The sequence below is a fragment of the Haemorhous mexicanus genome, chromosome 5 (genome assembly GCF_027477595.1).
Source record: "Haemorhous mexicanus isolate bHaeMex1 chromosome 5, bHaeMex1.pri, whole genome shotgun sequence".
Taxonomy (NCBI): domain Eukaryota; kingdom Metazoa; phylum Chordata; class Aves; order Passeriformes; family Fringillidae; genus Haemorhous; species Haemorhous mexicanus.
Window position 1 is genome coordinate 16,549,836 of NC_082345.1, and position 25,083 is coordinate 16,574,918.

The 25,083-nt window shown below is 48.3% G+C and overlaps 1 long non-coding RNA gene across 4 annotated transcripts; it reads left to right on the forward strand.

The window, feature by feature from the left end:
- Positions 1-3,623: 3,623 nt before the first annotated feature.
- On the forward strand, positions 3,624-24,295 carry LOC132327202 (uncharacterized). 4 transcript variants are annotated; one of them, XR_009486487.1, is made up of 5 exons: positions 3,624-3,812; positions 14,614-14,721; positions 16,858-17,054; positions 20,329-20,496; positions 22,834-24,295. It is a non-coding gene; the product is annotated as an uncharacterized LOC132327202 (long non-coding RNA). The 4 variants fall into 4 exon arrangements; XR_009486488.1 differs by lacking the exon at positions 3,624-3,812 and adding an exon at positions 10,047-10,156 and having other exon boundaries at positions 20,329-20,529; XR_009486486.1 differs by lacking the exon at positions 3,624-3,812 and adding an exon at positions 10,047-10,156.
- Positions 24,296-25,083: the final 788 nt, after the last annotated feature.

Consider the following 25,083-nt stretch of genomic DNA (forward strand, 5'->3'; position numbering starts at 1 on the left):
AGCAAAGCCAGCTGCTATGACAGTTCTCACTGCATCCCTCTCTACACATAAGAAACCAAAAAAATTTTTATATCCCATAGCTTTGAATCCTTGATGCTGTCTTCATTACATTACTTTAAGAATATGTCACTCTGTTTCCAATTTCATTTTTCAGGATACATGAAAATTTCTAAGAAGGTGCTCACTGGACTGAATTTCAGTAGGATAACTTAATTATGTTATGGAAAATGTATAATCAAGATACTGATGTGCACTTGATACATTAAATTTATTTTCAGTGAAGCTGTTTTTTTTTTTCTCAAGTTAATTTTAGAATTTACTGAAAAACCCATTCAACAACAACAACAAAAAAAAATACAGTATACAAGCTGTGAAATATACTGTGATAGAAAATTGGCAATGTTTTCCCCTGGGTTTTTTATTTTAATATGGAAAAAAATTATAGAATAATCTTATTTTTCCTTTTCTAGTTGCCAATTTATAATACATTTCCTCTGCTTCAGTATTCAAAGTAGTTTCAAGAATTATATTGGAAGAAATCAATCCACCAACTTAGATAACAAAAACTTTTGCATGGGCTAAGTAATTTCTGCCTCTCTACATTCTCTGAATATTTCCCATCAATTTGTTGTAAATTACTATTTTATAGAACTTAGAGCAATACAGAACTACAGATTGGTTGAGATTGGCTTGTCTTTCACATGTCTGGAAATCCAGGATTAGTTGCTCCATACCTTTCCCATGGATCAGGTGAGGCTGACTTTCCTCCGAAGAAAACTGGAAGCTCAGACCCCTTAAGTGTAGGGATAATTACATATTTCTTAATTAGATGATCACACACTTCTCTCACATGATGCTGCCTTTTTTTTCAGCAAATGAGCTGGTTTGCAATAGTTCCTTTCATCCTCTTCACTTGATGTGCAATTATTCAACATATCATGTAGCCCTCAGACTGGATGCAGAATTATTAATTCCCTTCTTTCTCCAGGATCCTGTGGGGATTAAACCAACCCCAGTGAATCTGGAGTGCTGAAAGCTGGCAAAAGCATCCCATAAGAATTCTGGCTCCTGTAGGTACAGCTTATTTGGTGATTTATGGATATTAATAACCTTTTCTCTTTATAAGGTGTCTCTTCAGGGGCCTCAGGCATTGCTGGGAAATCTGAGGGGAAAAACAGGATTATGAAGGTTTTACATGGTAGGGGATATGCAAGGTGCCTGCAGGTCTGGAGCAGGACACACTGATCCCATAAGGTAGTGCAAAGACAGATTGAACTACCAGATTTTTCAATTACAAAATGTGCTGTTGATCAAAGAATAAACATTTTGCAGACAAAAATCAATTTCTGTAATTGTATTTTTTTGGGAAAACAAACAAACAAACAAACCCTTTCAATAAAGAAGAAAGGTTCTGTTTCAACAATTGCAAAAACTAACATTTTAACACAGCATTTCCAAATAATTTCATGTACTGAATTTTTTCAAATAATATACAAATATTTGTATATGTAATATATGTATAATGTATATATAATATGCTATTACAAAAATAATGCTGAATTCTTTTTCTTTTCCTTTACAGTAAATAGTATAGTGTGTGATATATATTACATTTTATATTGTCAAGAGCTGCTTCTCAAAAAACATCTTTGATATTGGAATGGAGGCAGTTTTACAAAATCTACTGAGTTGTTTAAAGGTTGGGGGTTTTTTGAAGACTTTCATTAAGGGGGAAAACCCCAAACCTGACACTGACTTTAATGGGAAGTATTGTGAATTCTTTAATCTAAAAGGAATCAAAATGGTTTCTAGGTTAAGTATCTGCAGGGTCCAGCAGTCAAATGCAAAATGCTGTTCCACCAAGCAGAATGCTTCAGAGTAAGACATAAGGGGTAGGTAAAGGATAAAAAACATTTCCCGTTAAAGCCGTGGGAGGTGATGTGGGACAAGGTAACAGAGTTACTGGTAGAGGAACTGACAGTTACTGTCACTGTTCCTTGATTTCCATGGTGTTCTGCAAGCACCTCCCAGCCCTCTCTGAGAAACACCAAGGTGAGCTGGGGAAATAAAACTTCAGTGAGAGAAGTCTGTGAACTGAGATCACACTAGTCAAGAATTTTAAGCAAAATAAATTAACAAAATACTTCAAAATTTGTCAAAGGATCCATTTGGATATGTTAAGTGGGTGTATGGTGATCTATATACATCTGCTCCCTTGTGGGAAATGAAGAACAGTTCATCCCAAAATAACTCAGAGCTTGGCATTGACTTGGGAATTGTTGGATTGAATTCACTCTGAGACAGAGGATGTGTTTCAAACTTGAGGGACCCAAGAATTATTGTTCTTAAACAATTTTGGATCCTTCCAGATGGAAGGATTTAAAGGACTGCTACAAGGATTTGTGTGTTGCAAAACACAGGAAAAACTTCTGAGCAAATTAATGCTGAGTACCTGGCTGGCTGTGATATATGAAAAACCTGATTCGAGGCCAGAGCTGAAAGACACGAAACTGGAAAAAAATGGTGATGATGATGATGATGATGATCCTGTTCCCTGCCTGCTGCTTTGTGTCCCTGCTCCTGCCAAGGCTCCTGGTGTCATCTGAGCGGTTAAGGTATAGCTGGAAGGACCTGATGAAGACAATCAGCTCTTCAGAGCACGGAATTGTCTGGTTACAGTCACACTAGCTTGCTCCCCGACCTTTGTTTATTTACCATTTTAAAGAGACTGGATGCCAGCCAGCTGCTGGCTCTGTGAGGAGGCAAAGGAACGGGATGAATGTGTTTGCAAAGGGCTTTGCAATTGGTAATTTAGGGGGTAGTCACAAACAAGGGTAGTACCTAAATTTCACCTCAAAAATCCCTTCCCCAGCCGCTCACGCGGACCACAAACCACATCTTTACCAACGACTGGAATAGCACAGAGACCACACACAGAGCGGCACTGAGCGTGCGGTTGTGCCTGCACTGCAGAACAAAAACGGAGACTGGACCCCGTCACCTCCCTGCCTGGTCAGGGCAGACACGGGTGAGCTGCGAGCAGCCACCAGCGATCTGCGGGGAGCCTTGGTGGGAGCCGAGCAGCTGAGATCAGAGCCCCGGCAGACTTGGCGTGAGCAGCTCAGCCCAGAACCGCACAGGCTGCCTTTGCCCCTCCAGCCCCTCTCTTGAAAATGGCCTTTCCTTTAATTTCATGGTTCTTCCTGAAGCCGTTGCCGGGCCCTGCAATCCTTTCCAAAGTGACGGTCTGTGTGCCTCACTGCGGGAGGCGTGATGGCGGGAAGGGGCAGGGCCAGGACGGATGCTGGGGCCAGGTCGGCATCGCAGTGGAGTCGGCGTCAGGCAGCCGAGTAGACACCTCTGTAAGGAGCGAGGGTCTTAGTAGTACCGCACCAAAGGTGGCGGCCCAGCCGGAAGCGGCTTCTGCCAGCACCCAAGATGGCGACGGAGGGAGGCTGTCACGTGATGCGACATCGAAATGGCGTCTCACTCAGCTGTTGCTTCCTCCGGTACCAAAGATGGCGGGAATAACCCAGTAATCACGTGATGCCACATTAAAGACGGTGTCTCATCCGAAAGTGACTTCTGCTAGTATCCAATGTGGTGGCACGAGCAGGAAGTCACGTGATGCCACACCGAAGACGGCTGATGGCGCTAGGCTTAATTGACCTTCCAAAGACGGCGGTGTTTTGCGCGTGCGCCTTGGGTAGGGGAGGTAATCTCTTCCTAGGAGCGCGCTCCTGTCAATGACGCCTGTTCGATTGCCTGAGCCCACTCCGCGCTTCCGGCGCGATTTTCTGCGGCGAATCCCGGTACGGGGACACGGGCTGTGGGGACACGGGCTGTGGGCCAGCGACGTGCGGGGACACCACGGGCCGTGGGGCCAGCGGCGCCGCGAGCAGGCAGCAGGATGCAGCTCCTCTTTCGCAGGAGCTGCGAGGTGGCGGCCGGAGCGAGAATTCCCGCTGCCAGCCGCTCCCTGGGAGTGCTGGGCGGACTCGGGCTGTGGAGGTGGGAGGTGTGGGGGGTGTTCATGTCCCCGGGAGCTGCTGAAATGGCAGCTGGCAGCAGCCTCGTGTGTCTGTGTGGAACCAGCCACAGCGCTGGCAGCCGGGTGAGAGCTGGGAAATGAACATCAGCGGGCTGGAAACAAACCACATAAATGGGTTAAAATGGGAGGGACTTCTCCCAAGCATCTAAAAATCCTTTTCGTTTTGGTGTAGGAACTCAAGAGTGGAGTGACTCCCGAGGTGTTGGCATTTGTTTTAATGTAGTTTTGGTGAGGTGCTCTCTCCGTGCCTTTCTCACAGCTGCTGTTGGCTCAGCAGGTGCCCCTGATTTCCCTGTAAGCTGCTGGTCTGTTCTCCGAGCTCAGTGGTACACTGGACACAGCTCATGCCGCTCCCAAGGGGGATTTCTGCCTGCAGGGGCAGTTCTGGTGCCATTGGAGCCGTGGTGAGAAGGGAGGGCTGGCAGTGACAGGTTTGGGATGCTCTTCCTGTGGCATGCACGTTCCTCCCTCCCAGGCAGGCTCTGGGCTGGATTCCTCGGCTGGCACTTGCCAAGCACTGCAAGGGCCTTGGCTGTGCAGGGAACAGAACATTTAAAGAGAAAGCAAAGATGGGGATGTTCTGGCTTCAGAAAGGGACTGCAGAAAGATCCTATTGGAAGGGACAGTGAACTTTTCCAGCTGTGCCAAAACGAGCCAGTGGGATGTGAAGGTGTGGGACAGTCTGGAAGGTTCCTTGTGCCCACAGGATCATGGCAAGCACAGCACTAAAAAACTCCAAAGTAAATCTTGGAGTGCCTTTTGGTGGCCTGTTGAGCTTAGAAGAGATGCTGAGTGTGAAATTGCAGGGAAGCTGCCCTTACTGCAGTGGTTGGAGGGAGAAGCAGTGGCAGCTGTTTGCTGGCTGCTTCTTGCCCACCTTCCCCTCAGTCCCCTGGAGCTCCAGGTCACCACGCCATCTTTGCTTTTCCAAGGGTTTTTTTTTTTTGCTGGAGGGTTTCTAAATGCGGCCGGGGGCTTTGCTGCAGCTGGATTTTATTTCTGCTTGAGGAAGTGTCTCGTTGTAGGGTCTGTGATTTACCAGTCCCCATGCCAGGTTCACTGCAGTAGAAGCAGGCACATAATGCCTAGGGCCTGGACTAGGATGCTCCAGGCCCCTGCCAAGCACAGGGGTCCTTGCTTGGTGTTGATTCTCCACTCCTGTCTGCTCAGGCCTTGTTCTGACCTGCTCAGCCATAAATGCCACTGCAGGAGGAGCAGAACGTCCCTGAGCTCCTCTGGATAATTTGCTGCACTGACTTTGTGTTGCAGCCTGAGCCGTGAGGCCTGAATGTTAGGTTTGAATTAATGCAAATTTTCCAGGATTGTGTGTTTGGAGTTGCTGGTTTAGGGATGGCAAGGTCTGGATTTGGATTTGTGGGCACCAAGCACTCCTTGTGTCAGCTTTAGGTCTGGATTGGTGGGAATTGTTGGAGGAAAGCAAAGGAAGTTGAAATGCACAGATCTATTCCTGGAGAAATGATCAGGACGGGAGAAAAGAGGGTGTGGAACTGCTGGGAGCTCCTGGAGAGAGGAAAGGATCCAAGGATTGGAGCAAAAGCTGTGGAACAAAGCCTGAAAGGGGACAGGGGAAGGGGGAAAGAATCCCTGCTCCAGGAATCCAGCAGGGGCCAGGAGAGGATCATTTTCCATCCACCAGCTCTTGGTGAAATCCTAATAATGAAGATCAGAGGAAATTATTTGTTTGCTATTAGGTTTGGAATGAAAGGTGCTATTCCAGAGAGGAATATTCACCTCTTAAAATTCTGTTGGATAAAGGAAAAGAGGGAGGAAGCAGCTGGGGAATGAACAGGTGGATTTTTGGTGGATACAGGGGAAGATGTGGCAAGGGACTCTTAGGTAAATTACACCTCACAGGTACCACCAGGAAAAGCCCCAGCTGCCCTTTTTTCCAAGCTCTGACATTCCAGAGGGGTAACCAGTGGTTAGCACATCCATTTCTATATTCCTTGGATGCCCAATGCTTTGTTGGGATTAATATTAGGAAATTAACAAATCCAGGGATGTAACTCCTGCTAAAAAAGCTCTGGAGGCCCAGGTTTTGATATTCACAGTAAGGCTTTATTGATTGGATGGAAAGATTCAGATTTGCTGGGGTTCCTGTGTTCACTTCAAGCTGCTTCTCCTCATGAGACCTGGGAATAAGATTTCCCAGTTCCAGTGGCCCAAATGGGAAATGCACCAACTCCCAAGAGTGGGGATTCTGGATATGCTTCTTTAGTTTGGTCTGAGAAAAGAAAGGAAACCCAGATTAACCCTACCCTGAGTGTGTCTCCTCTTTTTGTCACATGGGGGAAGTGTTGCAGAGTGTTGAGAAGAGTACATGGTGAAGGGCATAGGAATCATTACTTTTTATTTTGTGTCCATTTCTAATTCCCAAAGAATTTCAGGAGGGGTGGAATCTGTTAACTCAGTGCCTTTGAAGGTGATTTGAACATACACACAAGCCTTGCCTTATTTTGGAAATCCTAGTGAGGAGAGGCCAGGTTTAAGATTGCTTCTGCCTCTCGAGAATCCCACCGGTTCCACGAATGGAAGCAATAGGATTGGTGTTTTGAGGGTCCCTTGGCAAATTGCTGACAAGGAAAAGTCCCCACCAAGGTCTTGTCTGTGGCACCTGGAGCTGCCCTGACCACTGAAAGGCTCCAAATCCACTCGTGTTTTAGATGATCTGTGGCAGAATGGAGGAGCAAACACTTGGGATTGATTTACTGCAAGAACTGGGTTTCAGCAGCAGCGATTAGCCGCGCTTTGGTGAGAAACCTCTCCAGTTTGTGCTTCCATGCAGCTCCTCCTCCTGCCCTGGGCTCCTGGCACTGCTGCCACGGGGACAGGCTCCCCACTCCTACTGAAATGCAAAGCATAGGGAATGCCAGAGATGAAACATAAATGTGGAGTGGGAAGTGGGGTGTCATGGTTTGACCTTGGCGCAATGCTAGTCCCCCCATGAAAATACTTCCCTGGTGTCTGCTGTGAGATGTGATCAGAAATAGAGCAAAGCAGGCTCTAGCTTAGGAATAAAAGGGAAAAAACTTTATTAACTTAGAACTATAAAAGAAACACACAGAACTCAGGATGAAAACTTTCTAAAAACATTCTTCTTCTCCCCCCTAAATTTCTAATACATCTATCTCTCAGATCTTCAACTCTCATCTCATCACTACGTTTTAGATAATTAATTCTCAGTTCATCAAGGAGGGAGGAGTCTCTCTTGTACCATAGGCTTCCCCAGGAAACACAGTTGAAACTTCTTTCTATGTCACACGTGGCCCCGCCCAGAGATCATTTGCCATAGTGACATCTTCCTTCCATGCCCAGTGCTCTCACTACTGCACAGGGACTAGAGCTGCTTTTAGGGTTTTCCTTTGTAAGGGTGCTTTGCCTAGTTCTAAAAAAAGCACAGTCTCTCACTTTTGGGACACCTGTCCCCCCCATATTTCACCTCCTGGGGCCGAGGTATCTCGAGAACAGAGATCTTCTTCCCTGAAGATGGAGGGCACCACCACCACCCTCCTCACCTATCATCTGTGCTCACGCTACTCTGTCACATAACATCACTGCACTCTCTTGGCTCTGAGCCATCACCTCCCCCCTAAATGAAGTCTCTGGGTCACAGGAAAAATGGTTTTGTCCATGGCCATACAAGAAAAGTTTCACCAAAGGCCACTCCATCTCTTCTCACCTAAGATTCTTTTCAACTTATCTTGTGGCTCATTTCTTCTTATCTCATTTCTGTCTCTCTTCTCACTCAACTCCAGGAGGAATCAGCATTTGTAAGGTTTCTATTATCTAAGAAAAGGGTTAAACATCTCAGGCTCCTGATCTCTCCTTCATGGACGGAACCTAAAAGAGGCTTCCTCCTGGGAGTTCTCAGCTTTTAACCTCCCTGTGTTTTCAGAGGTGTATCCATGTCCTCAGTGGCCATACCAGGTGCCAGTATTCAAATGTGAGCACCTATTGGTTTGACCACAGCATCCCAAAAAACTCACTTCTTCTCAAACCACAACAGTGGGAAACAACTGCTGGCTGGCAGCAGGGTGACCCAGTGAGCGGGCCCTTGGAGGGGACTGGCAGCCACCTGAGGAGGAATGTGGCAGGGCCCCATCATGGAATCCCAGCTCTGCTCCACGCTCAACCCTGGGCCCTTGCCAGATCAGCTGCTCCTTCTGATCCTGAACAGGCACAAATTATCCCTATTTGCTTCTCAAAGAAAAGGCTGAGCTTGGTGTCCTGCATTAAGCAAAGCTGAAGGATTTGTCCACCGAGAGAAGTGGTGATTTACAGAGCAAAGCAGAGTGGTATTCCACACGGGGAATTTGGGATTTGGGTTGGTCCCAATCCATCATTTTTCTGTTCATTTTCTTTTGGATGCTGTAGCCTGATGGGCTGGGGGAGCTGCTCCTTTCCGTTCCCATTTAATTGTCTGTATTTCATTAATTCCCTGTGGAAATCTGCTTTTAATGAAAAGGCCCAGGAGGATATTGATGACATCCCACAGATGTGTGCTCAGCCCAAAGATTGTTCTGGCTGCAGAAGCTGCAGCAATCTCCCAGGAATCTCAGTCTGGATTTTCTTCCAGCTCTCCCAGTTCTCACTTTGGGGGTGCAGTGCAGCCCTGCCCTGTGTATCTCCTAGAAGAGTTTTAGGGTTAATTTTTTTTTTTTTTTTTTTTTTTTTTTTTTTTTTTATTTTGCAGTATTTCTCTAGAACTCGATTAAAAAGAGTAAAACCGTATCAATGTGGCTTGGACTGGTTCATTTCCATTGGTTAATTAAAGTAAATCATTGAGAAGGGGTTTGAGCAGCCCTTGGATGAAGCTGGCAGCTCTTCCTTATTGTCTCTTCAGTCTCTGAATTTCTTTGAATTATTTCTTAAGCAGTTACTGCAATCAAGATACACAGTGAGGAGAAACAGCACTGCTGCCCTGCTGGATTGGGAAATCCAAGTCCGGTTCCACAGAGGGATTGAAGGGATGGGGAACTGAGCCTCAGGCTGGGATTTGGCAGTGGGAATTCAGTGAGGAGGGGAGAGGGGAGATCCCCCAAAACTGGTTAAAGCCAATTCTGCTGGGTTTGGGTGCCCCCACCCCAAAAACGATCCTGGTTAAAGGGAACTTGAGGGATGCGCTGGGGGGGCTGTGCTGGAATCCCCAAACACTGGGCAGGGGTGGTGAGCAGTGCCAGAGACACAGGAACACTATGGAAGGGGGGCTGTCACCTCCAAATTCCAGCCAGGAATGCTGGGCACTGCCAGCTCTTTGGGACACTGCCTGGTCCAGAGAGTTTTCCCATTATTTTCTGTCGTGCTCAGCACCTGGTACTTCATTAAGAGTCCCGGGCCAAAAATCCCATGGGAGCAGCGGGAATCACAGCTGATCACACAGAAGCCGGTCCAGGATTGGAAATGAGCTGTTCCACAGATTTATTTTCCTTAATGGGTTTTTAATTAAAAGCAGAACACTTTAACACTAACACCGTGCCCCGACCCCCCGTCCCCGACCCCATATCCTTTATTTTTGGGGTTTCTCCATGAGAATTATCTGCCTAGGCTGGATAAAAAATTCAAAACAAATTCCCCCGGCTCTGCGGGGCCCGGCGGGGTCTGGGGTGTCCCGGAGCCCCGGCGGGGCCGCAGCCGGAGCAGGAGCGGCAGCGCAGGGCTCGGCCCCAGCGCCCGGCCCGGAGCGGCTCCTCCCGCCCGCGGCGAGCCCGGTGCCCATCCCAGCGCCAATCCCGCCCCGGTCCTCGGGCCCCGGGTCCGCCAGCGGACACGGGCAGAAGCCGCACCCGAAACCCCGGTCCCAGGGCCGGTCCCAGCCCCGGTTCGGCACGGGTGTGAGGGGCGGGACCGCAAGCGACGGGCCCGGCCCCATCCCGGGCAGGGCCGGGGCTCCGTGAGGCGGGGCCGGGGCTCCGTGAGGCGGGGCCGCGGCTTCAGGGGCGGGTCCGGGCTCGGCTCAGGCGCGCGGGCTCCAGGGCGGCTGCGCGGGGCGGGGCCGAGGTCATTTAATCGCCGAAAAGCGCCTCGGCCGCCATCGTCTCATCCAGAGTACGGTGTGCTTGGGGGTTCTCTGTGCGGCCTCCGCAGGTGAGGTGCAGGGGCTTCGGCTTCTCCTCCTGTCCTCCCCTCTACCCTTCCTTCTGCCCGTATTCCTTTTCTCTGTCCCGCTTTCCTCTCGCCCCGAAACCCTTCCCTCCTCTGCCCCCAAACCCGACCGCCTCACTCCTTCCTCTGCTGACCCTACCTCGCTATCCCCTTCTATTCCACTCTTCCCCTCGTCTGTCCATCCTCCCTCTTCCCCCTGTGAAAAACGCCATTCACTTGTGTTAAAATTTTAGAAGTTTAATAGTAATGAAAATAGTAATAAAAGTTAGGACAATAAGAATTTGGATAATCAAAGTTTGGACAATAAAAGACAATAAAAAGCAAAGAACGTCCGGGTGCTTTGCTCTGCCCCAAAGTACGTTTTGCTAACAAAGGATTAACCCTGAAAACAATAGCCTATTGCATATTAATATATCTCATACGTGATTCAAACATTCCTTCCAAACTAAGGGTGTTTCTGCTTAATGTCAGCTTCCCCCCCCCATCTTGTAAGTCAATTGTCTTGGTCCCTCAAAGTCTGGGCTATCCCGATAAGGATGCAATGATTCTTCTCTTGCAATAATTCTTCTCTTGGGATGTTGGTGTCTTGTTAGTGAAGAATTTCTTGAATTATCTTACCCATTCCTTGAGCTAGTTACAAAAAGTATCTTACATCACATAGTTTCTATTTTAATATTATGCTATAGCCTAAAAACGATATTTACCACACTACTTAAAAGATAATAATACAGCGTAACTTTGGAACATAACACATATAGTATTCATTTTAATATTTGCAAAGACCCAGTCATATAATAAGCATATTTCACACCCCCACCTGGCCTTTCCCTTCCCCTCACGCTTCCCTCCTCACACCCCATTTCTCCCCTCTCCCTGTCCTTCCCTCTCCCTCTTTCCCGCAGCCGCGCGGCTCCGGGTGCCGGAGAATAAAGCTCAGAGAGCCGGAGCCCGGCGCCCCCGCCCTCGCTGGAGTGCCCACTCGGCGGGTCCGCAGTGCTGTTCACACACAGCGCCGGCGCTCCGGCTTCCACACATCACACTGGGGGGGCACCCCGATCCCCTCGCCCCGCTCCGGGACACCCTCCTCCAGAGGGCCCTCTCCAATCCCCCACCCATCCAGGACCCCTCCTAAGAAGGGGGCCCTCCCGAACCCACCCCCATCCCCTTCCGGAGGAGGGGGTCCACCCTAACCTACCCACACCCCCCGCCAGGACCTCTTCCGGAGGAGGGGTGCGGCGGGACCGTCGCTCGGAGCGCTGCGCGGAGCTTGAGGCGCTGTGGCGGGGCCGGCCCTGGGATCCGGGCCCCGAGATCTGGGTCCGGGTTCTGCCGGTGTCTGCTGGGGGACCCGGGCGGAGCCGCTTCTCTCTCGGCGGGCGGGGTGCGGGATTTGGGCTGGGGTGAGGACCGGGATCGCCGCGGGCGGGAGGAGCCGCTCCGGGCCGGGCGCTGGGACCGAGTCCGGACTGCGCCCCTTGTGGGACCGGGACCCCGCCGGGGCTCGGTCCTGCTCTAGCCGCTCATTCAACACTTGCCGGGTGAGACTTGATGCTCTCCCTCTTCTCCCACATTCTCGGTGGCTCGCACTCCCCAGTGGAAAAACCCGTGGGTTTAAAAAGCCAGTGAAAACTGCTTGCTCTTTATTTCCGGAGCACAGGAGATTCTGGGTTGAAAAGAGCCACGAGGATCATCAGGTCAAACAGTGATGAGTGATTGATCCATGTAGGGATTGAATTCAGAATCTTGGCCTTGTCAGCACCCTGCTCCAAGCACCTGAGCCAATCTCAGGCTCATGAGCAATGTCCTTCCTGGGATGGGGATGGCTGCTGCCAGCAAGGGAATTCCTATTCAAATGATGCTCCTTCTGTCCTGCTAATGCTGCTTTACACACCAGCCCCTAGACTGGCTCTAGAGCAGAACTAGCTGGTACCTGACATGACAGCACAAAACTCTTCCAATAACCCTGGTTTCCTGCCCTTTCCAGGATTTACCCAACAGCTGTAAAGGTGCTCCTTCCATTCCCTTTCCAGGGAGAAATGAGCAGGACGAGTCCTGAGGCTTCATTTGGTCCATGGCCAAAGTTATTCTGTAGAGTGTCAGGATTGGTTCCACCTGCAGATAGGCATTTCCTGCAAGTGAGTGTTCACAGCCCAAAATCACTGCAGGTGCTGAGGCTGGGGCCACTTTCCTGGCCCAGAGCTGCACAGAGCCCTTGGGGACTCCCACTCCCTGCCAGGAATGTTCCTTGGTGTTTCCTCAGTGTGTCCCAGCTGGCTGGGAATGTGGAGCAGGAGGAGGCCAGGAGCCCCAGGAAGGGAACCAGCACCTCTTGTCCTTGCTATCTGCAGGGGAGGAGCTGTGCCTGCAGTGCCTGCCTGTGGCAGGCAGCATGCCACACACATCCCTGGGATGGGCACTGGGATGCCTGGGCAGCGCTGGGATGGATGTGGATAAAGGGCTGCCCACAGCTCCTCAGCCAGGGGCTGCTCTGAACAGGCACCCAGAGATGCTTCAGCCGGACAGACCCCCCTGACACCCCAAACTTACCCTGAGGAACAGCTGGTGTTCCCTGGGAATGTCGGCACGGTGCGTTTGTGGAGGGGCTCAGAAAGAAATTCCCGGTGCCGACCACCCGGAGCTCCTGCACAGCCCCAGCTATGTCCCAGCCCCCCAAACCCCTTCCTTCCAGACTGGGGACATCATCAGCAGTGTTAAAGTCGAGGGAATCTTCCCTCACAGAAATGAAACCCCAAGCAATGCCCTCGGAGATGCCTTAAAATCAAGGGTTCAAGTGGGATGAAGTTTTGTTTGGATGAAGTTTGGAGTTTTTCAGGAAGCCAGCTGGAACCACAGAACTGATGGAAAGCTTTCCCACTGAAGGTGTGCTGAAAGCAGGGATGTGCATCTCTTTCCTGAGGGAAAAGAACTTGCAGAGGCACTGCCAAATCTCTGAAATGGACTCAGCTTGTGCAGGGAGAGATGTCCTCCCCTGGGCACAGGAGCTGCCTCAGCATGGGCCAGGAGTGCATCCGGCCTTCGCTTCCTCCTGCCTTAAAATACCAACTGGAGCCCAAGCTCAGAGGGGATGAAATCAGCTGAATTCCAGGGAACTCTGCTTAATGTCCCCCAGGGACATCAGTGGGGCTGGGGATGAGAGTTATAAATAGCAAATTCTATGGAATATAAACCTGTCCTTATCTTACCTCAATGAGCTTCCTTGGGACCTCTGCTGATTCCTGTCACAGCTGGTGTTAAAGTGGCAGCTCTGCATGGGAATGTCCACGCTCCATGAGGCACTGTCAGGTTATTCCATCAGGAATTCAGCAGGGAGTTTGGGGCTGTGGGTATAATTCATCTGAACTAGCAAAGCTGATACTGAACCCCAAGTCTGGGCACCACACAGAGAACAATATTTGTGCTGCCCTGTCAGCTAAAGCCCCTGGGTTGGGAAATTTCAGCAGCCAAATGTATGGAATGATGTAAATCCCAGCATTCCCCAGAGGGACAATCCATGTGCTAGGGTGGGAGCTTCCCCTGCTGCTGGCAGGACAAATTCCCCTCAGCGCAGTTGGCCCAGCGGGGCGGGGGCTGGGAGCAGGAGGGGCTGGAGAGCGGATCGGCTGCCCGGGAAGCACCGGAACATGAGGTTGCTGGAATCTCATCTGAATCACTGAAAACATTCTTGCCCTGCAGAAGCCAAAGCAGATCCATTCTGGCCAGGCTGGTAGGCAGCAGCTCTGGGGGAAAACATCCTGGCCCTGCCAGGAGCTCTAACTCTGCTTTTCCTCCCAGATCCTGAGCAGTGTCAGGGCCTCTGTGAGGGAGTTCAAGTCCAAATAAACACCACAGCCCATGGAGTGAGTGATCCCTACCAAGAAATGCCGCGTTGTCATAAAAATCTTAAAGATCTGTTAAAAAGGCTAGGACAACACTGTAATGGTTTGCTCTTCTGGTGCTCTTCAACACCTTCTAGTTTGCTCTCGGAATGCTTCTGGTTCTGTTTTTATGTATTTTTAGTCTCTCCATGGGCAGCTTGTAGAATTTATTCTGGGACTTAGAGGTTGAGCAGGGTTGGCTTTGGATCGACCTTCACCTCTGGTCCCACTTTGTGCAAACTCAACTTGGGCCAAGCTGGGTGAACTCATCACCTCAGCTTTCCCCTCCAAAATTTCTCCTACTTATTTCCCTGCAGATGAACTCAGATGTTGCCCCAAACTGTCCACTTCTCACCTCCACTTGCCCTCACAGTATCCCTTCTGTTCCCCCAGGTGTCCTGGTGACACCAGGGAGGTCCCTTTGCCTTGCTCTTGCCCCTCTCCAGCCCAAGGCCTCTCCTCTGCTGGCTCTCTCTGCCCTTGTTCCACACAGCAGGGCACAAAAGGGGAAAGGTTTCAGAAAACTTTTCTGCAATTAATTAATAATTATTTCCAATTCCTCAGTGAGAAGAACATGAACTCACAGCCATCAAGACCTGACAGTTCCCTGCAGTGAGAGCTCAGCACATGTCTACAGAAGCAAGTCTGGCATCTGGAAGAAAGAAGAAAAAGGTGATTTATTCTGTTTCAAAGTTATTTCAAGTTCTCAAACCCAGACCAACCTTTGCTCTTGATTCTGGCTGGGTGAATCCTGAGCAGTGGGCACAGGTCATGTCATTCATGATGATGCAAGTGATGCTTTCTGGGTGAAATCTGCTGATTTCCAAAGTTCACTGCCTGTCCCATGCCTGATCTGCACAGGAGAAAACCCCTTCCATGAAGGGATTTTGCTCCATCTAATCCCATCTGCCCAGGCTGTTCCATGAGGATATTGCCAGGCTGGGGCAACACAGGTAGATGCAGTTCTCAGCACTCTCTGCTCCAAACACGACTCTGGGCTCCTTTGCAAACTGCTTCTGCCATGAGGTTTTTTCCAGGAGAAATCAAGGAATTGCTCATGGAAAGGTGGAGATGAAGTTATCACAAAGGGAAGTAAAGGATAAATATTCCTGTAAGAGCCCTTGGGATCTGCTGGGCTGAACTGGGAAGGGGACATTCATTCCCTGCATTGCAAATGCACAACCTCACACACCAAGCACAGACTGTCAGGTGGGGTCTGACAGCACCACTCTGACAAACCTCCTTGTCCTTCTCCCTTTCAGTGACTTCTTCCTTCAAACTCTGAAGCTGAGAAGCCCAAAAGCTCTGTCTGGCCACCCAGGAGCAAAAGTATCCTCCCAGGGATGAGGCACATTCCCAGCAAACACTCCCAACACGGCACAGAGGCACCTCTGGAGCTCGTGTTGGGGGTGGCAAGGCTGCCAGGAGGACACAGCCCACAGCTGGGGTGGCAGTGGCAGTGACAGCAGCAAATTCCCATGGTCTGATGGCACAACAGGGAGACAAAGACCAGCAATGCCCACAGAAGGTGCAGGTTTAATTCTGCTCCCTGTGCTGCCAAATCCCAGCAGGAAATCTCCAAGGGGGACAGAAACTCCCAGGATGCACAAAATGCAGCATCTGTGACCCTGATCCTGCTGAAACTCAGTGTGTAGGGCCAAACCCCTCCAGATGAACACTGACCTGACCTGTCAGATAAACACAGACCTGACCTGGCTCAGTCTCACACACTGCCCCAGTTCTCACCTCCCAGCTGCTCCTGGGGCTGCCACCACATTCCTGACAAGGAGCCAAAGGCCCCTTTGGACAGGGCTCTCTCTGTGTCCCAGGTGTTGGGGACTGCAGGGCAAGGACAGTCTGAAACTGGGACAGATCCCTCTGGATTTGAGAAACTCTGGGGACAGCTGGGGACTCACCCCACACCACGGGCAGGACCTGGGGCCCTCCAGCGCAGGCCAGCAGTTCTGGAGCCTGCTGGGTTTGGCTGCTCCAACACCAAAGCTCTTGGCAAAGATGGGATAAGTTAAGTGTTTTTTTCTGTTCTGAAAGAGAAGAGAAAATGGTAATTAAGTCCATTGTGGAAAGCAAAGGCTTCTGGCTTTCCCACTTTGTTCTGATTGCTCACTACAAGGTTTTATCCATTAAAAATTAGAGGTGGCACCAAATTAAAGTACCATTTTCCAATTTTTTTCCCTACATTTTTTTCGTACATAAAAAGGATGCCCATTTTTTCTTACTGCATTTTTTGCCTAATTTTAACAGAACCATTTTCATTCCCCGCTTGTGAGTTATTCCATGCTTTGCCATTGGACTTTGGACAAAGGAGGGGAAGGATCTGTTCCACATGGGTGTCATCCAATGCTCAGCTCAGCTCCAGTGCTTTCCTTGGGAAAGGATGTACTGGAATAAAAGCAATAATCCTGGCCCACATGGTGCCTACCCACAGGAGGGCACTACTCTGTTCCTGGCAGAAGGAGACCTGCTGACAGCTAAGTGGTTCAATACTTGGCTGTGTTGCAGCAACATGGAAGGCCTGGACTTGGAGCCTTCTCTCCTTTCCTGTTCTGAGCAGGAGCATTGGTGCGTTCAGGTGGCTTTGCCCAGAAGCTGTGTGTAAGAGGAAAGAAGAGGACATTTGTCAGGGCCCAACCATGATAAAGATCCTTCTCATATCAATAGCAAAATCAAAGATTTTGATGAATGATTGATTTTTGAATGAATGAATGAATGAATGAATGAATGAATGAATGAATGAATGAATGAATGAATGATTTTTGCCTGACTGAATACCTATCTGATCCTTTACAGGACACTGATAGTTATAATATTGCCTGCAGTTTGCTGGAGCCATGAAACAGCCAATACCTGCAGGGTGTTATTCCCTGACAGCACATTTGGAGAGAAACAAACTGCAGGATACTCTTGTCCAAGCAGGCAGTTACTTTCCTTCCCCTGAGAGAGCTTTGAGGTACTTCTTGGAGTAATTTTGCTAATCCTGGCTGCAGGTAAGGCCGCAAAAATGTAGTTTACTCTCAAGACACATTTTACCCCCTTTTATATAAACCTGTTTAAAATGAAACATTGGGAGGGTTCTGGGGGCTGTTTTCCAAACGAAAGCTTTCCTTCAAAATAAATACACCAACAAAGAAACCCAAAATTACTTGTTTTCAGATGCTGAAATGCAATACTTAAGAGCTGACTTTTCAGAATTGTCTTCTCATTTCTTTATCCATTATTTCTTCCCAATTATGGTCTGAGCTTACCATTCCTCAAGTGTTATGTTATGTTTCTCAGTTAATTGTGTTTCTCAGTTAATCCATCCCCAAAGCCCTCTGTGAGGGTCCCTTGTCAAAACTTGTAGCTCTTAAGTGAATAGAGTACACCGAAGATATTTACTCCAGGGCCAATGAAGAAGCCATTCAGAGACAGTAGATGGCAGTAAAAGATAGGGAATAAGGGAAAAAAAATCAAACCTGTAATTGGGAAACAGCCGGTGGGTTCTCGTTTCACTGCAGAGACTTCCCCAAGCTGGTGCCATGCCCTATCTCCATGCACAAGGGAATGGTTTCTTGGAGAGCCCTTTTTGTTTTGTCTCATGCCTGTTGCCCTGGGTGCTTTGGGCACACAGGAAACACCAGCATTTCTGCCCAGTAAATTCATATTTTCACAATTTAACCCCAAAAAGAAGATTCCCCAAAGAGGAGTTGCAAGCACAGCACCCAATCCACAGGCAGGATCCCACACGAGCTGCTGGAGATCAACTTCTCAGCCGTAACTGTTGGGTGTGATCCAGAAGCTGCACAACAGCTGATGGAGAAAGGGAAGAGTGCACAGACAGCTAAGGATGAGCACCTACTCATCCGCAGTAATGTCTGGGCAGCATTTGGATTAATAAATTGAATTTTACAGAGAAAATCATCCTGGGACTTTGAGCCAGTGTGGTGGCTGAAGCCCAAACTGTGCATTTTGATACAAAACCAAACCTGGGGGAGCAGCACTCTCTGATTCACCTTTCACCTCATAAGTGCCCTCTGATTATCACATGTAGTATCATGCTCCAGCTTTGGCATAGATCATAGTTTTATAAAGTGCAAGGAACATTATTACAATTATTATACAATATATATATATATAGAGAGAGAGAGAGAATCAATATAGTTACTGCAATTAAAATACATTAGAAGTCTAAATATATCCTGTTGATCCTTTTCCTCTCCTTTTCACAACTGTCACCACTTGAGAGCCTCAGAAAAATTTGCAGGGGAAAGTCAACAAGTCCCACTCCCTGGTTAGAGCTGAGCTGACTTCAAACTTGAATGAAACCACTCAGATTTTCTTTTAGGGCTGAGAAATCTGAAAAAACCCTGTAACTGGGGCAACCAAAAAGCTCTTGCATGGCAAGGAAAGTCTCAGTCATGGCAGCTCTAAGCCATTCACTGAGAGCCATCACTCACACAGTTCTGTGCCCATCACAGGCTCAGTAAAAATCTAGTATCTTCTGTCAATGTGATGTCTGACCTGCACTTTGCATTGTGCTTGTTTGAAACATAAATTGCAGTGTGTAAAGTAGGAATGCACCGGCATACCCAGACAGGTGTTTAATTCTAGCAGTGTCTTGTCTCCTGTCACCAGGTTCTGTTTGCTGTCTGCTGGGGAGGTGGCTTTTTTTGCCTGGTGCTTTCTGAAGTTTGGGGATCAGCAGGGCTCTGGAAGAGTGTTAAAAGTGAATACTAGGCTAAGGTGTGGATTACAGGAGATCCTTGCGGGGCTGGGCTCGAGGTTTGCATTGGAACTGGATCTGCCTGAGGTTAAGTGACAGTGCTGGAACAAGGGCTGTGGCTGAATGGCAAATCCTACTTAAGGTTGTGTAAGTGCCTGGACAGCTGCAGGGAAATATCAAAGCCATCAGGTTTTGGTCTCCATTTATGTACATTTATGTTTGTGCTATGTAGAAACAGTCATTCAAGCCTTCTCTGCAAGCAGAGTCAGTTTTGTGGTCCCACCATAAGGTGCAAGGGCCTTACAGACTCGTTCCTGACTTGGGAAGTGGAATGAGGAGGGCAAGGAGCAGAGATGGAATGGAAAGGTGGAAGGGAGAGCCCAGCAGGTCTGTGTTTCCTGATCTTGCAGTCCCTGAGGAGGATGGCCTCTGCTTCCCACTGGCACAATCCTCCAGGAGGTGGCTCCCAAGCTCTCCCTCAAGTAGAGAGGAGCAAACCTGGACTTCCCATGCTACAGCAAGGGCAGGGGCCTTGGCTGTTGCTGCTCAGGTGCACCCAGGAAATGTCTTGCTAGCATCTGAATGTTGTAAATGCTTCATTTTCTTATGTGCTTTAGTGAATAATAAGAATAAAAAAAGCACATTTCCTTATGAGCACTTTACTGTTTATCTACCCTAAAGGATGTGGCTGGTGAGGTGGAAAGGAAAAGAAAAACAAACCCAGCTGAAAACAAAGCACTCTCAGTCAGTGGAAAGCATTTTCAGAATTGTACCTCTGTGTTCTGGTCCTGTGACCAATTTTCCCACCTCATCTCAGAGTCCAAAAAGCTCAGCTGCAGTTAAAGCAGACCTGTGCCTGATGCCAGCAGCTTGGAGCAGTGCCTGCTCTCAGGGGGGGTGGGTGGCAGTGCCACAGGGCCAGAGATCACTCTTAGCACTGTGCAGGACAGGACTATAACCTGCTCTCCAAGATTACTCTGAGGCAAATAATCTCTCAAGGCTTTTCCTGCTACATGGAGAAGATAAACAAACAAAAATTATGAGCTCTATCAAAAAGGTTACAAGCTCACTTCATCATTCAGGAATGAACACAATCATTAAGTTAGGCAAGGAATTTTTCAGCATGTCACAGGAGAGGGGACAGTTGGTACTAAATTAAATTAGCAGAATCATTTCATTCAGTAATTTAGATACCACATAACCACTTAAGCTTGCAGTATGTAACAAAAATGTATCTTTACTAAAATTTTAAAATAATAAATAGACAATCCATATCAAAATTCAGATGGAATGTGTAACTGAGGCAAGATAATCTCAGTTCTTCAAAATGTCATTTGGGGAACTTACCATCAACTTAAATGCACGTGGTATATTGTATTTACTTAGATATGTCTTACTTTTAAAGATGCTTAACAAGTAAAAAGAAATATTCTCTGAAGTTGGTGATGTGAGCTATATTGTCTGTAACATGAATAATACAGAATTAATTAATTCATGGGAGAGGTGTGAGATCAAAGCTGCTGATATTTCTGACTCTCCTTTCTCTCTGTCTTTGCAAGCCAAGGCTTCCCTGCAGTGTAATGGAGTTCTCTGTGCCTGAGCTGGTTCTGTCCCACTGACCCCCATCATACAATGTGCTGATGGGGCTTTGTTGATATCAGCACTAAATTCCTGTGGGGCATCTGCTGTGACTACAGGGAGAGACAGATCTGCTTGAGCAAACACAGGTACCAGTCCACCTTGCAGAGTCTTGCATGGGGGTGAGTTCAGTACAGGGGAACTGTTTGAGGCTCTCCATCCTCAGGCTTTCCACCCTCACCAGGTGTGGGAGGCACTTTCTATTTCTTTTCTGATACCAATAGAGAAAAAGCATCACAATGGCCTTACAGAACTACCTGGTCTCTTCAGTGCCACTGAATTTCAGGAGCTTGCAAAATATCTTCTCTGTGATAGGCCCTTTCCTTGATACACCTTCTACCCCATCGCAAGCACAAGTTTTGGGTTCCCCTCTCCTCCACAGACTGGGCCACCCAGCTGTATAAGTAATTAGTTCCAAAGCTTTGCCCCCAGCCTCCACTCTGCACCACCTTCTGTGCCTTACATCAGCAGCTTCCTGGTCTCCCCCAGCAGCTCAGAAGCCCCAGTTCTTACTGGTCTCTGGGGAAGCTGTTTGGGGTCACTGCCAGTCCTGGCCCTGCTGCTCAGGGCAGCCACGGAGGGGCACTGGGACAGTCCCCAGCACTGGGATGGGGATCTCTGCAGGAGCGTGTGCCAAGTGCTGGCCCCACACTGGACACTTAGCATGGCAACCCAGAGGTGTGCCCTGACCCTGCAGCTCCAGGCTTATCCACAGGAGTCAGGCACTAGTTACTCTGGCAAGGATTTAAAAAAAATAACAAAAACCAAAACCAAGACTGACCAACCAACCAACCAACCAAAAAAAAAAAAAAAAACCCCACAAAAGAAAAAAAAAAAAAAGAGTGGTACAGTCTTGCCATTTAACTGGGATTTCTAACATCAAAAAACCAAGGTGCTACCACTGCAGCATGCCGAGACCCCAGAATGCATCTCTGGGAGTCACAGGCAAGAAACACCACAGGGGGGCTGTCTCTGTCTTTGCTGACCTGTCTCAGCAAGTGGTACCTCTCTGTCCCAAGCTGGGATGTCAAAAAGCTGCTGCTGTTCAAAGCCACGTTGTGCAGGCAGCCAGAAGGGAATGAGCCTATGGCAGTGCTCAAAACACAGAGCACCTCTGTCCTAAGGGCACACTTAGCAGTTCACTCTGTGGCAGATTCCTGCTGCAGACTGCAAGCTCAGCTGATTGTCAGATGAGTTCTGGACAAGATAGAATAAAAGCATCTCTGTCTGTGAACTGGAAGGAGGTCAGCAGGTCCTGCAATCGCAGAGCAGCCTCTAGGTTGTGGAAGACAGGTCATATAGAGAATGGAGAACATGAAGGAAGGGATGAGCTGGTCCATCTCCAGCAAGGAAAAGGCAGTACTTCTAGTTCACTGGCTGCTCTGCACATTGAGTAAATAGAAAAAAGCCCAAAGTAAATCCAAACAACCAAACCACAAAAAACTCCCAAACCAGACAACTTACCTTCAAGGGTGGCTGTGGATTAGGCACTGAGTGTTCTCTAATTTGGTGAGCAATGCAGGTTCTTACTCAGACCCAGTAGCAGACCAGCGCTATGAGCATCACTGGCTCCCCTGGCCTGATACTGTTTATGTCCTAAACTCTCAGCAGAGTTTCATCTTGACAAAATCAACCCAAGGCCCACAGATTCCTTCCCAGGTACCACTATCCATGGTATGCTGTGCTGTCATTTCCTTTGCCATGAGAATGAACACCAGTTTGTTCAAGAAATTTTGGAAATACCCCCCATATCCCATTCTCCCCCTAATGGTGATTGTCCAGGCCCAGGGGAAAAACAAACCGGTCTAAAGGAAGCCAACAGAATAAACCCTCAAAAGTGATGAATTTTTCTAGGGAATAGAGGTGGGTCTCTCATTCTTCAGCAAGTTTGTGATTTGAGTGGTGTGCAGAAAGAGGGAAGGCACAGAAAGAGAACAGCTGCAGTGATGGGAAAGTGGCCCACAAGAGCTACTTTGCCATTTGTACCTCAGTGTGGCAATATCACATCTTGCTGGTGGTTTCCAGGAATGGCCAGAACACATATTTGTATTCCCAGAGCACAGGGAACACCTTAAGAATTGCTTCCATGCCAGCTGGTCTGGTAAATAGATATATGGAGGAACACTGTTATTTGTGTATGCTCAGAAATAAACACCTGGGAAGTGCAGCCTGCCCTGCATTTGGAGCCCTCTAATCATGTGTGAATGAGAGCAATTCGCTGCCACAGTGTGATGGCTTGATGGGGGGTGGGGGGGGTGGGGTAGTGCTGGTTTGCAAATCAAAAGCCAAGGGCTCTGAATTCACACTAACCCACTAACCGAGAACACAGTTCCAATTTGATACAAAGAGGAGACGGTTTCATGATGAGGACAATCAGATATTGGAACAGTTTGCCCACAGCAGCTGTGCCCACTCTCTCCTTGCAGGTTGTCAGCAACACTCAGCAACCTGTCCCAAGTTCGGTGTTGAGCCAGAGATTGAACTGAAGACATTTGGAGGCCCTTCCCCCCTGACTGATCCTCTGCTAATCCCCCGTTTTTTCTGGGCACAAGGACTGCTCCATGAGCTGATGAAGCACAGGAAAAGTAACCTGCTCCTACTCTCACCTATCCAACTGCCACAGCAAGGCTTGGGCTCCTGCAGCTGGTCAGACAGCCCTGCCAGGGCATATAAATATAAGGGAGAACCATTTGGGATTATCTCCTGAGAAGAGTCTGTTCTTTGGCTGATTTGATAACCAGAAATTGGCACTTGCATCTGCCTGGAGTTGTGTGGTATTACAGCTTCAGTGGACACCTACTTTCTCAAAGCTCCAAAACATTTGCTGCCATTTTCAATACTCAAAGCTTTTAGTTCTGTAAAATTCTAGCAGCGCTGTTTGCCAGTTATTATCAAGCCTCCCTCCTTGTTTGGTTTCCCCTCATGGTGCTGCTGAGAAATGGTGGAATATAGGTACAGTCCCAGTTCATGCCAGCTACATCTTCACTGCTTTTCAGTGCCAAAGGGTCCCTTAGGCAAGTACAAATTCTGCTAGATGCTCCTTGATGCTCAGTCACACTAAGCAAAGTTTGTCCCTGCTCACAGCTATGCTGTAAATATGTTGCCTCATGACAACTGCAGTTTATGAGGTTTCAGACCAGCCCTCTGCAAATGGTAACCTCAAAGGGACAACAGCAGTCACAGATGTATCACTGCAGTGTAAACAATTCATACAGAAAAAGCCTTCCCTAAAACAGAAAGATCAAGCATTCAAATGTTTCTCCCAGCACATGGAAATGAAGTTTAAGATCTACATTAAAAAGCAATTGAAGAAACCAGATCAACTATTTTATTTAGTACTAATGCAGAGTTTATCCTGATAATATGATGAAGCATAACCACTTCAAACAGGTGAGGTTTCATGGAGCTCTCCACTCTTGGAAGTGTCTGCATCCTAACACCATTGCCCAGTGCAAAGCCAAACTCTTGCTATTTACTGGGATTTAAAAGGGACTCACAAAGCTCCAGCTGCATGTAGCACCCCACTGCAAAACCCACCTGCATTTACCACATGATGTTTTATCTCTGCCAGGGCAGTCAGATTTCAGTGTTTTCTGTATACAGATTCTAGAAGTGTCTATCACCACAGTACTTCACAACTGATCTGGTTTTTTACCTTGCAGGCTTGGAGATTTCATGTGTCGAGATGATCTAGCTGAGGTAACAAGTGGCTTGGATGTTCAAAGAGTTCTTGCTAATGTCCCTCATAAAAGCTGAAGTAAACTGCTATGAAATACAAGAACATTTAATCAGTTACTGACTACAGTAATAAAAAGTGGGAGGATAACTGTGTGCTCCCCAGAGTGACTCCTGTTTGGACTTGTAGATTTATTAAAAGCTTAAATAGAAGGTGGCAGTTGATTATTTATTGATTATGTAATAAGTTACTTAGGATGACAGAAGTGTGAAACACCTGCAAAAGTACCTTACAGAGTTCTGACTGGTGTCCTTGCCCTCAGGGACAGCTCACTGCCCACCAGAACCCCCAGGCCCTCCTCCTCAGAGCAGCTCTCCAGCAGGTGACCCCCAGTCTGTCCTGGTGCCCAGGGTTATTCTTCTGCAGGTACAGGACCCTGCATTTCCTTTTCTGGATTTCAGACTGCTCCTCTGGCCATCTCAACCCTGCTGAGGTCCTTGGGAAGGGCTGGGCAGCCCCAGGGGGATTGGCTGCTCCTCCCAGCTCTGTGTCACCACCAACCCCTTCATCCAGGGCACTGATGAATATATTAAACAATTAATCCTGGGGGACACCACTGGTGACAGGCCCCCAACCAGACCCTGTGCCACTGATTATGAACCTCTGGGATCTGCTGTTCAGCAGATGTTGATGGGGGAGATGAGAGAAAATCTTCAGGCAGCTGTCACAAACAGCACTGCATTAATCACTGCCAGTCAACAAGAAAACTCAAGGGCAGAAAATATTCAGATACTATATTTAAAAAGAAAGAAAAAGCTTAGCTGCTCACCCACACTATCTGAGGCTTGACAACACCACAGAAAGCAGCATCACAGTGGACTCTGTACACCCATAAAAGACAGTTTCCTCGTCTTCCATGAAGATTTTGCTGGAATGTTTTGCCAAGAATTCCTGTGCATGGAACCTCCCTTTTTTGTAAATGGCACCCATGTCACACTCC